Source organism: Arachis hypogaea, unplaced genomic scaffold (assembly GCF_003086295.3).
Source record: "Arachis hypogaea cultivar Tifrunner unplaced genomic scaffold, arahy.Tifrunner.gnm2.J5K5 arahy.Tifrunner.gnm2.scaffold_31, whole genome shotgun sequence".
Classification (NCBI taxonomy): domain Eukaryota; kingdom Viridiplantae; phylum Streptophyta; class Magnoliopsida; order Fabales; family Fabaceae; genus Arachis; species Arachis hypogaea.
The window spans coordinates 249868-261196 of NW_027255456.1; positions in this window are offsets into that span (position 1 = coordinate 249868).

Genomic DNA, 11329 nt, shown 5'->3' on the forward strand with positions numbered 1-11329 from the left:
AAAAATCCTAGAAAATCCTAAAAAAACCTAAAAACCCTAGAAAACCCTAAAAAGTCTAGAAAACCCTAAAAAGCCTAAAAAATCATAAAAAAACCTAGAAAACTCTAAAAAATCCTAAAAAACAAAAAAACACTAAAAACCCTAGAAAACCCAAAAAAAATCCTAAAAAATCCTAAAACCCCTTAACCTTAGAAAACCCAAAAAAAAACCTTGGAAAACCTAAATAACCCCAAAATCCCAAAAAACCCTCGAAAACCCTAAAACCCTAGAAAACCATAAAAAATCCTAGAAACCTTAGAAAGCCCTAAAAACCCTAAAAAACCCTAAAAACCCTAGAAAACCTTAAAAATCCTAGAAAACCCTTAAAACCCTTGCAAACCTTAAAAAACCCGAAAAATCATAGAAAACCTTAAAAAACCCTAACAATCCTAGAAAATCCTAAAAAACCCTAAAAACCCTAGAAAATCCTAAAACACCCTAAATAACATAGAAAACCCTAGAAATGCCTAAAATACCGTAAAAACCCTAGAAAACTTTAAAAACCCCTAAAACTCCTAGAAAACACTAAAAAATCCAAAAAACCCTAGAAAACCCAAAAAACCCTAGAAAAACCTAAAAAAACCTAGAAAACCCAAAAAAACCCAAAAACCCTAGAAAACCCAAAAAACCATAAAAAATCTAAAAATCCTAGAAAACCCAAAAAACCCCTAAAAATATAAAAACTCTAAAAAATCCTAAAAAGGAATAGAAAATCCAAAAAAAACCTACATAAGAAAAGAAAACCCTAAAAAACTGAAAAATCCCTAGACAATCCGAAAAAACCTTGAATACCCTAAAAACCCCTAGAAAATCATAAAGGACCCCAAAAAATCCTAGAAAACCCAATAAATCCCTAAAACCCCTAGAGAATCCTAAAAAACCATAAAAAAAAAAACTAAAAATCCCTAGAAAAACCTAAAAACCCTAGAAAACCGTAAAAAATCCTAGAAAATCCTAAAAACCCTAGTAAATCATAAAACCCTAAAAACTCTAGAAAACCCTAAAAAATCATAAGAACCATAAAAAACCATTGAAAAACCTAAAAAATGCTGAAAACCCTAAAAACCCATGAAAACCATAGGAAACGCTAAAAGATACTAAAAATCCTATAAAACCCTAAAAAACCCTAAAAATCCTAGAAAACCAGAGAAAACTTTAAAAACTCTAGAAAACCATATAAATTCTAAAAGGCTCTAGAAAATCCTAAAAACCCTAAAACCCCAAGAAACCTGAAGAAACCTAAAATTTTCTAGGATTTTCTATGGATTTTAGGATTTTTAGGGTTTTCAGGGGCTTTTTAGGGTCTTTATGGTTTCTCGAGTTTTTAGGGTTTTCTAGGGTTTTTAGGGTTTTTAGGAGTTTTTTTTTTAGTTTTTAGGATTTTTTAGGGTTTTTACTGTTGTTTAGGATTTTCTAGAATTTCTAGGTTTTTTTTGGGGGTTTTAGGGTTTTTATGGGTTTTTAGGGGTTTTTAAGGTTTTTACGATTTTCAAGTGATTTTTAGGGTTTTTTATGATTTTTAGGGTTTTTTTAGAGTTTTTTAGGATTTTTAAGGTTTTTCAGGGTTTTTAGAATTTTTTTTAGAATTTTTATTTTTTGGGATTTTTAGATTTTCTCAGATTTCTAGGGTTTTTTATGGTTTTGTAGGGTTTTTAGGGTATTTTAAAGGTTTTTGAGAATTTTTTTTCAGTTTTATAGGGATTTTATAGTTTTTTAAGATTTTCTTGGGTTTTTAGGAATTTTTGGGTTTTCTAGAGTTTTTATGATTTTTAGCTTTTTCAAGGGTTTTCTATGGTTTTTTATGGTTTTCTAGGGGTTCTTATGGTTTTTAGGTTTTTAAGGGTTTTTAGTGTTTTTTAGTGTTTTCTATGGTTTTTTTAGGGTTTTTTAGGGTTTTCTATGAATTTTAGGGTGTTTTAAGGTTCTCTAGGATTTTTTAGGATTCTCAAGGGTTTTAAGGTTTTTTAGGGTTTTTATGGTTCTAGAAAACCCAAAAAATCCATAAAAACCGCAGAAAACCTTAAAAAACCCTAATAATCCTAAAAAACCCTAAAAAACTCTAAAAACCCTAGAAAATCCTAAAAAATCATAGAAAACCCTAAAAAATCATAGAAAACCTTAAAAAATCCTAAAAACACTACAAAACCCTAAAAACCTTAAAAACCCTAAAAAATCCTAGAAAACATTAAAAAATAAGAGAAAACCCTAAAAGACTTAAAAAATCCCTAAAACCCTAAAATACCATAGAAAACGGAAAAAACCTAGAAACCCCAAGAGAATCCTAAAAAGCCCTAAAAATCTTAAAAAACCCTAGAAAACCCAAAAATCCCTAAAAACCTTAGAAAACCTTAAAAAATCCTAAAACACCCTAAAAACCTTAGAAAATACTAAAAGTCCCTAAAATACCGTAAAAACCCTAGAAAACCTTAAAAACCCAAAAAAACGCTTGAAATCCCTAAAAAATCCTAAAAATCCAAGAAAACCCTAAAAACCCTACAAAACCCTAGAAAACCCTAAAAAATCCTAAAAATAAAAAAACCCTAAAAACCCTACAAAACCCTAGAAAACACTAAAAAATCCTAAAAAACCCTAGAAAACCCTAAAACACCCTAGAAAACTCTAAAAAATCCTAAAAACCCTAGGAAATCCTAGAAAACCCTAAAAAATGTAAAAACCCTAAAACCCCTAAAAAAATTTAAAAACCCTAAAAATCCTAGAAAATACCTAAAAACATTAAAAAACCTAGAAAACCACAAAAAATCCTAAAAACCCAAAAAAACCATAGAAAATTCAAAAAAATCCTAAAAATTCTAGAGAATCCTAAAAAACCTTAAATACCATAAAAATGTTAGAAAACCCTAAAAAACCCTAAAAACTCCTAAAAATCCTAGAATATCCTAAAAAACCCTAAAAACCCTAGAAAACCCTAAAAAGTCTAGAGAACCCTAAAAACCCTAAAAAACCATAAAAAAACCTAGAAAACTCTAAAAAATCCTAAAAAACCAAAAAAAACTAAAAACCCTAGAAAACCCAAAAAAAAAATCCTAAAAATCCTAAAAATCCTAAAACCCCTTAACGTTAGAAAACCCAAAAAAAAACCTTGGAAAACCTAAATAACCCCAAAATCCCAAAAAACCCTCGATAACCCTAAAAACCCTAGAAAATCATAAGAAATCCTAGAAACCTTAGAAAACCCTAAAAACCCTAGAAAAACCCTAAAAAACCCCAAAAACCCTAAAAACCCTTAAAAACCCTAGAAAACCCTAAAAAACCTAAACAACCCTAAAAACTACAGAAAACCCAAAAAATTCATAAAAACCTAGAAAACCCTAAAACCCCTAGAAAACCTTAAAAATCCTAGAAAACCCTTAAAACCCTTGCAAACCTTAAAAAACCCGAAAAATCATAGAAAACCTTAAAAAACCCTAACAATCCTAGAAAATCCTAAAAAACCCTAAAAACCCTAGAAAATCCTAAAACACCCTAAATAACATAGAAAACCCTAGAAATCCTTAAAATACCGTAAAAACCCTAGAAAACATTAAAAACCCCTAAAACTCCTAGAAAACACTAAAAAACCCAAAAAAACCCTAGAAAACCCTAAAAAAACCTAGAAAATCCAAAAAACCCCTAAAAATATAAAAACTCTAAAAAACCCTAAAAAGGAATAGAAAATCCAAAAAAAACCTACATAAGAAAAGAAAACCCTAAAAAACTGAAAAATCCCTAGACAATCCGAAAAAACCTTGAACACCCTAAAAAACCTTAGAAATCATAAAGGACCCGAAAAATCCTAGAAAACCCAATAAATCCCTAAAACCCCTAGAGAATCCTAAAAAACCATAAAAAAAACTAAAAATCCCTAGAAAACCCTAAAAACCCTAGAAAACCGTAAAAAATCCTAGAAAATCCTAAAAACCCTAGAAAACCATAAAACCCTAAAAACTCTAGAAAACCCTAAAAAATCATAAGAACCATAAAAAACCATAGAAAAACCTAAAAAATGCTGAAAACCCAAAAAACCCATGAAAACCCTAGGAAACCCTAAAAGATACTAAAAATCCAATAAAACCCTAAAAAACCCTACAAGTCCTAGAAAACCAGAGAAAACTTTAAAAACTCTAGAAAACCATATAAATGCTAAAAGGCTCTAGAAAACCCTAAAAACCCTAAAACCCCAAGAAACCGTAAAAAACCTAAAATTTTCTAGGATTTTCTATGGATTTTAGGGTTTTTAGGGTTTTCAGGGGCTTTTTAGGGTCTTTATTGTTTTCTCGAGTTTTTAGGGTTTTCTAGGGTTTTTAGGAGTTTTTTTTTTAGTTTTTAGGATTTTTTAGGGTTTTTACTGTTGTTTAGGATTTTCTAGAATTTTCTAGGTTTTTTTGGGGGTTTTAGGGTTTTTATGAGTTTTTAGGGTTTTTAGGGTTTTAAGGGTTTTTACGATTTTCAAGTGTTTTTTTAGGGTTTTTTATGATTTTTAGGGTTTTTTTAGAGTTTTCTAGGATTTTTAAGGTTTTTCAGGGGTTTTAGGATTTTTTTTTGTTTTTAGGGATTTTTAGATTTTCTCGGATTTCTAGGGTTTTTTAGGGTGTTGTAGGGTTTTTATGGTATTTTTAAGGTTTTTGAGGATTTTTTTTACAGTTTTATAGGGATTTTATAGTTTGTTAAGATTTTCTTGGGTTTTTAAGAATTTTTGGGTTTTCTAGAGTTTTTATGATTTTTAGCTTTTTCTAGGGTTTTCTATGGTTTTTTATGGTTTTCTAGGGTTTCTTATGGTTTTTAGGTTTTTTAAGGGTTTTTACTGTTTTTTAGTGTTTTCTATGGTTTTTTTAGGGTTTTTTAGGATTTTCTATGATTTTTAGGGTGTTTTAAGGTTCTCTAGGACTTTTTAGGATTCTCAAGGGTTTTAAGGTTTTTTAGGGTTTTTAGGGTTCTAGAAAACCCAAAAAACCCATAAAAACCGCAGAAAACCTTAAAAAACCCTAATAATCCTAAAAAAACCCTAAAAAACTCTAAAAACCCTAGAAAACCCTAAAAAATCATAGAAAACCTTAAAAAACCCTAAAAACACTACAAAGCCCTAAAAACCTTAAAAACCTTAAAAAACCCTAGAAAACCATAAAAAATAAGAGAAAACCCTAAAAGACTTAAAAAAATCCTTAAAACCCCTAAAAAACCATAGAAAACGGAAAAAACCTAAAAACCCCAAGAGAATCCTAAAAAACCCTAAAAATCCTAAAAAACCCTAGAAAACCTAAAAAACCCAAAAATCCCTAAAAACCTTAGAAAACCTTAAAAAATCCTAAAACACCCTATAAAAACCATAGAAAATACTAAAAATCCCTAAAATACCGTAAAAACCCTAGAAAACCTTAAAATCCCCTAAAAATGCTAGAAATCCGTAAAACCCCTAGAAAACCTTAAAAACCCTAGAAAACTCTAAAAACCCTTGCAAACCTTAAAAAACCCGAAAAATCATACAAACCTTAAAAAATCCGAAAAATCATAGAAAACTTTAAAAAACCCTAAAAAACCTAGAAAATCCTAAAACACCCTAAATAATATAGAACACCCTAAAAATCCCTAAAATACCGTAAAAACCCTAGAAAACTTTAAAAACCCCTAAAACTCCTAGAAAACACTAAAAAACCCAAAAGACCCTGTTAAAACCTAAAAAAACCTAGAAAACCCAAAAACCCTGGAAAACCCTAAAAACCATAAAAAATCTAAAAATCCTAGAAAACCCAAAAAACCCCTAAAAATATAAAAACTCTAAAAAACCATAAAATGGAATAGAAAATCCAAAAAAAAACAACATAAGAAAAGGAAACCCTAAAAAACTGAAAAATCCCTAGACAATCTGAAAAATCCTTGAACATCCTAAAAAACCCTAGAAATCATAAAGGACCCCGAAAAATCCTAGAAAACCCAATAAATCCCTAAAACCCCTAGAGAATCCTAAAAAACCATAAAAAAAATCTAAAAACCCCTAGAAAACCCTAAAAAGTCTAGAAAACCCTAAAAAGCCTAAAAAATCATAAAAAAACCTAGAAAACTCTAAAAAATCCTAAAAAACAAAAAAACACTAAAAACCCTAGAAAACCCAAAAAAAATCCTAAAAAATCCTAAAACCCCTTAACCTTAGAAAACCCAAAAAAAACCTTGGAAAACCTAAATAACCCCAAAATCCCAAAAAACCCTCGAAAACCCTAAAACCCTAGAAAACCATAAAAAATCCTAGAAACCTTAGAAAGCCCTAAAAACCCTAGAAAAACCCTAAAAACCCTAGAAAACCTTAAAAATCCTAGAAAACCCTTAAAACCCTTGCAAACCTTAAAAAACCCGAAAAATCATAGAAAACCTTAAAAAACCCTAACAATCCTAGAAAATCCTAAAAAACCCTAAAAACCCTAGAAAATCCTAAAACACCCTAAATAACATAGAAAACCCTAGAAATGCCTAAAATACCGTAAAAACCCTAGAAAACTTTAAAAACCCCTAAAACTCCTAGAAAACACTAAAAAATCCAAAAAACCCTAGAAAACCCAAAAAACCCTAGAAAAACCTAAAAAAACCTAGAAAACCCAAAAAAACCCAAAAACCCTAGAAAACCCAAAAAACCATAAAAAATCTAAAAATCCTAGAAAACCCAAAAAACCCCTAAAAATATAAAAACTCTAAAAAATCCTAAAAAGGAATAGAAAATCCAAAAAAAACCTACATAAGAAAAGAAAACCCTAAAAAACTGAAAAATCCCTAGACAATCCGAAAAAACCTTGAACACCCTAAAAACCCCTAGAAAATCATAAAGGACCCCAAAAAATCCTAGAAAACCCAATAAATCCCTAAAACCCCTAGGAAATCCTAAAAAACCATAAAAAAAAAACTAAAAATCCCTAGAAAACCCTAAAAACCCTAGAAAACCGTAAAAAATCCTAGAAAATCCTAAAAACCCTAGTAAATCATAAAACCCTAAAAACTCTAGAAAACCTAAAAAATCATAAGAACCATAAAAAACCATTGAAAAACCTAAAAAATGCTGAAAACCCTAAAAACCCATGAAAACCATAGGAAACGCTAAAAGATACTAAAAATCCTATAAAACCCTAAAAAACCCTAAAAATCCTAGAAAACCAGAGAAAACTTTAAAAACTCTAGAAAACCATATAAATTCTAAAAGGCTCTAGAAAATCCTAAAAACCCTAAAACCCCAAGAAACCTGAAGAAACCTAAAATTTTCTAGGATTTTCTATGGATTTTAGGATTTTTAGGGTTTTCAGGGGCTTTTTAGGGTCTTTATGGTTTCTCGAGTTTTTAGGGTTTTCTAGGGTTTTTAGGGTTTTTAGGAGTTTTTTTTTTAGTTTTTAGGATTTTTTAGGGTTTTTACTGTTGTTTAGGATTTTCTAGAATTTCTAGGTTTTTTTTGGGGGGTTTTAGGGTTTTTATGGGTTTTTAGGGGTTTTTAGGGTTTTTACGATTTTCAAGTGATTTTTAGGGTTTTTTATGATTTTTAGGGTTTTTTAGAGTTTTTTAGGATTTTTAAGGTTTTTCAGGGTTTTTAGAATTTTTTTTAGAATTTTTATTTTTTGGGATTTTTAGATTTTCTCAGATTTCTAGGGTTTTTTATGGTTTTGTAGGGTTTTTAGGGTATTTTAAAGGTTTTTGAGAATTTTTTTTTCAGTTTTATAGGGATTTTATAGTTTTTTAAGATTTTCTTGGGTTTTTAGGAATTTTTGGGTTTTCTAGAGTTTTTATGATTTTTAGCTTTTTCAAGGGTTTTCTATGGTTTTTTATGGTTTTTTAGGGGTTCTTATGGTTTTTAGGTTTTTAAGGGTTTTTAGTGTTTTTTAGTGTTTTCTATGGTTTTTTTCGGGTTTTTTAGGGTTTTCTATGATTTTTAGGGTGTTTTAAGGTTCTCTAGGATTTTTTAGGATTCTCAAGGGTTTTAAGGTTTTTTAGGGTTTTTATGGTTCTAGAAAACCCAAAAAATCCATAAAAACCGCAGAAAACCTTAAAAAACCCTAATAATCCTAAAAAATCCTAAAAAACTCTAAAAACCCTAGAAAATCCTAAAAAATCATAGAAAACCCTAAAAAATCATAGAAAACCTTAAAAAATCCTAAAAACACTACAAAACCCTAAAAACCTTAAAAACCCTAAAAAATCCTAGAAAACATTAAAAAATAAGAGAAAACCCTAAAAGACTTAAAAAATCCCTAAAACCCTAAAATACCATAGAAAACGGAAAAAACCTAGAAACCCCAAGAGAATCCTAAAAAACCCTAAAAATCTTAAAAAACCCTAGAAAACCCAAAAATCCCTAAAAACCTTAGAAAACCTTAAAAAATCCTAAAACACCCTAAAAACCTTAGAAAATACTAAAAGTCCCTAAAATACCGTAAAAACCCTAGAAAACCTTAAAAACCCAAAAAAACGCTTGAAATCCCTAAAAAATCCTAAAAATCCAAGAAAACCCTAAAAACCCTACAAAACCCTAGAAAACCCTAAAAAATCCTAAAAATAAAAAAACCCTAAAAACCCTACAAAACCCTAGAAAACACTAAAAAATCCTAAAAAACCCTAGAAAACCCTAAAACACCCTAGAAAACTCTAAAAAATCCTAAAAACCCTAGGAAATCCTAGAAAACCCTAAAAATGTAAAAACCCTAAAACCCCTAAAAAAATTTAAAAACCCTAAAAATCCTAGAAAATACCTAAAAACATTAAAAAACCTAGAAAACCACAAAAAATCCTAAAAACCCAAAAAAACCATAGAAAATTCAAAAAAATCCTAAAAATTCTAGAGAATCCTAAAAAACCTTAAATACCATAAAAATGTTAGAAAACCCTAAAAAACCCTAAAAACTCCTAAAAATCCTAGAATATCCTAAAAAACCCTAAAAACCCTAGAAAACCCTAAAAAGTCTAGAGAACCCTAAAAACCCTAAAAAACCATAAAAAAACCTAGAAAACTCTAAAAAATCCTAAAAAACCAAAAAAAAACTAAAAACCCTAGAAAACCCAAAAAAAAATCCTAAAAATCCTAAAAATCCTAAAACCACTTAACGTTAGAAAACCCAAAAAAAAACCTTGGAAAACCTAAATAACCCCAAAATCCCAAAAAACCCTCGATAACCCTAAAAACCCTAGAAAATCATAAGAAATCCTAGAAACCTTAGAAAACCCTAAAAACCCTAGAAAAACCCTAAAAAACCCCAAAAACCCTAAAAACCCTTAAAAACCCTAGAAAACCCTAAAAAACCTAAACAACCCTAAAAACTACAGAAAACCCAAAAAATTCATAAAAACCTAGAAAACCCTAAAACCCCTAGAAAACCTTAAAAATCCTAGAAAACCCTTAAAACCCTTGCAAACCTTAAAAAACCCGAAAAATCATAGAAAACCTTAAAAAACCCTAACAATCCTAGAAAATCCTAAAAAACCCTAAAAACCCTAGAAAATCCTAAAACACCCTAAATAACATAGAAAACCCTAGAAATCCTTAAAATACCGTAAAAACCCTAGAAAACATTAAAAACCCCTAAAACTCCTAGAAAACACTAAAAAACCCAAAAAAACCCTAGAAAACCCTAAAAAAACCTAGAAAATCCAAAAAAAATCTACATAAGAAAAGAAAACCCTAAAAAACTGAAAAATCCCTAGACAATCCGAAAAAACCTTGAACACCCTAAAAAACCTTAGAAATCATAAAGGACCCGAAAAATCCTAGAAAACCCAATAAATCCCTAAAACCCCTAGAGAATCCTAAAAAACCATAAAAAAAACTAAAAATCCCTAGAAAACCCTAAAAACCCTCGAAAACCGTAAAAAATCCTAGAAAATCCTAAAAACCCTAGAAAACCATAAAACCCTAAAAACTCTAGAAAACCCTAAAAAATCATAAGAACCATAAAAAACCATAGAAAAACCTAAAAAATGCTGAAAACCCAAAAAACCCATGAAAACCCTAGGAAACCCTAAAAGATACTAAAAATCCAATAAAACCCTAAAAAACCCTAAAAGTCCTAGAAAACCAGAGAAAACTTTAAAAACTCTAGAAAACCATATAAATGCTAAAAGGCTCTAGAAAACCCTAAAAACCCTAAAACCCCAAGAAACCGTAAAAAACCTAAAATTTTCTAGGATTTTCTATGGATTTTAGGGTTTTTAGGGTTTTCAGGGGCTTTTTAGGGTCTTTATTGTTTTCTCGAGTTTTTAGGGTTTTCTAGGGTTTTTAGGGTTTTTAGGAGTTTTTTTTTTAGTTTTTAGGATTTTTTAGGGTTTTTACTGTTGTTTAGGATTTTCTAGAATTTTCTAGGTTTTTTTGGGGGTTTTAGGGTTTTTATGAGTTTTTAGGGTTTTTAGGGTTTTAAGGGTTTTTACGATTTTCAAGTGTTTTTTAGGGTTTTTTATGATTTTTAGGGTTTTTTTAGAGTTTTCTAGGATTTTTAAGGTTTTTCAGGGGTTTTAGGATTTTTTTTTGTTTTTAGGGATTTTTAGATTTTCTCGGATTTCTAGGGTTTTTTAGGGTGTTGTAGGGTTTTTAAGGTATTTTTAAGGTTTTTGAGGATTTTTTTTACAGTTTTATAGGGATTTTATAGTTTGTTAAGATTTTCTTGGGTTTTTAAGAATTTTTGGGTTTTCTAGAGTTTTTATGATTTTTAGCTTTTTCTAGGGTTTTCTATGGTTTTTTATGGTTTTCTAGGGTTTCTTATGGTTTTTAGGTTTTTTAAGGGTTTTTACTGTTTTTTAGTGTTTTCTATGGTTTTTTTAGGGTTTTTTAGGATTTTCTATGATTTTTAGGGTGTTTTAAGGTTCTCTAGGATTTTTTAGGATTCTCAAGGGTTTTAAGGTTTTTTAGGGTTTTTAGGGTTCTAGAAAACCCAAAAAACCCATAAAAACCGCAGAAAACCTTAAAAAACCCTAATAATCCTAAAAAAACCCTAAAAAACTCTAAAAACCCTAGAAAACCCTAAAAAATCATAGAAAACCTTAAAAAACCCTAAAAACACTACAAAGCCCTAAAAACCTTAAAAACCTTAAAAAACCCTAGAAAACCATAAAAAAATAAGAGAAAACCCTAAAAGACTTAAAAAATCCTTAAAACCCCTAAAAAACCATAGAAAACGGAAAAAACCTAAAAACCCCAAGAGAATCCTAAAAAACCCTAAAAATCCTAAAAAACCCTAGAAAACCTAAAAAACCCAAAAATCCCTAAAAACCTTAGAAAACCTTAAAAAATCCTAAAACACCCTATAAAAACCATAGAAAATACTAAAAATCCCTAAAA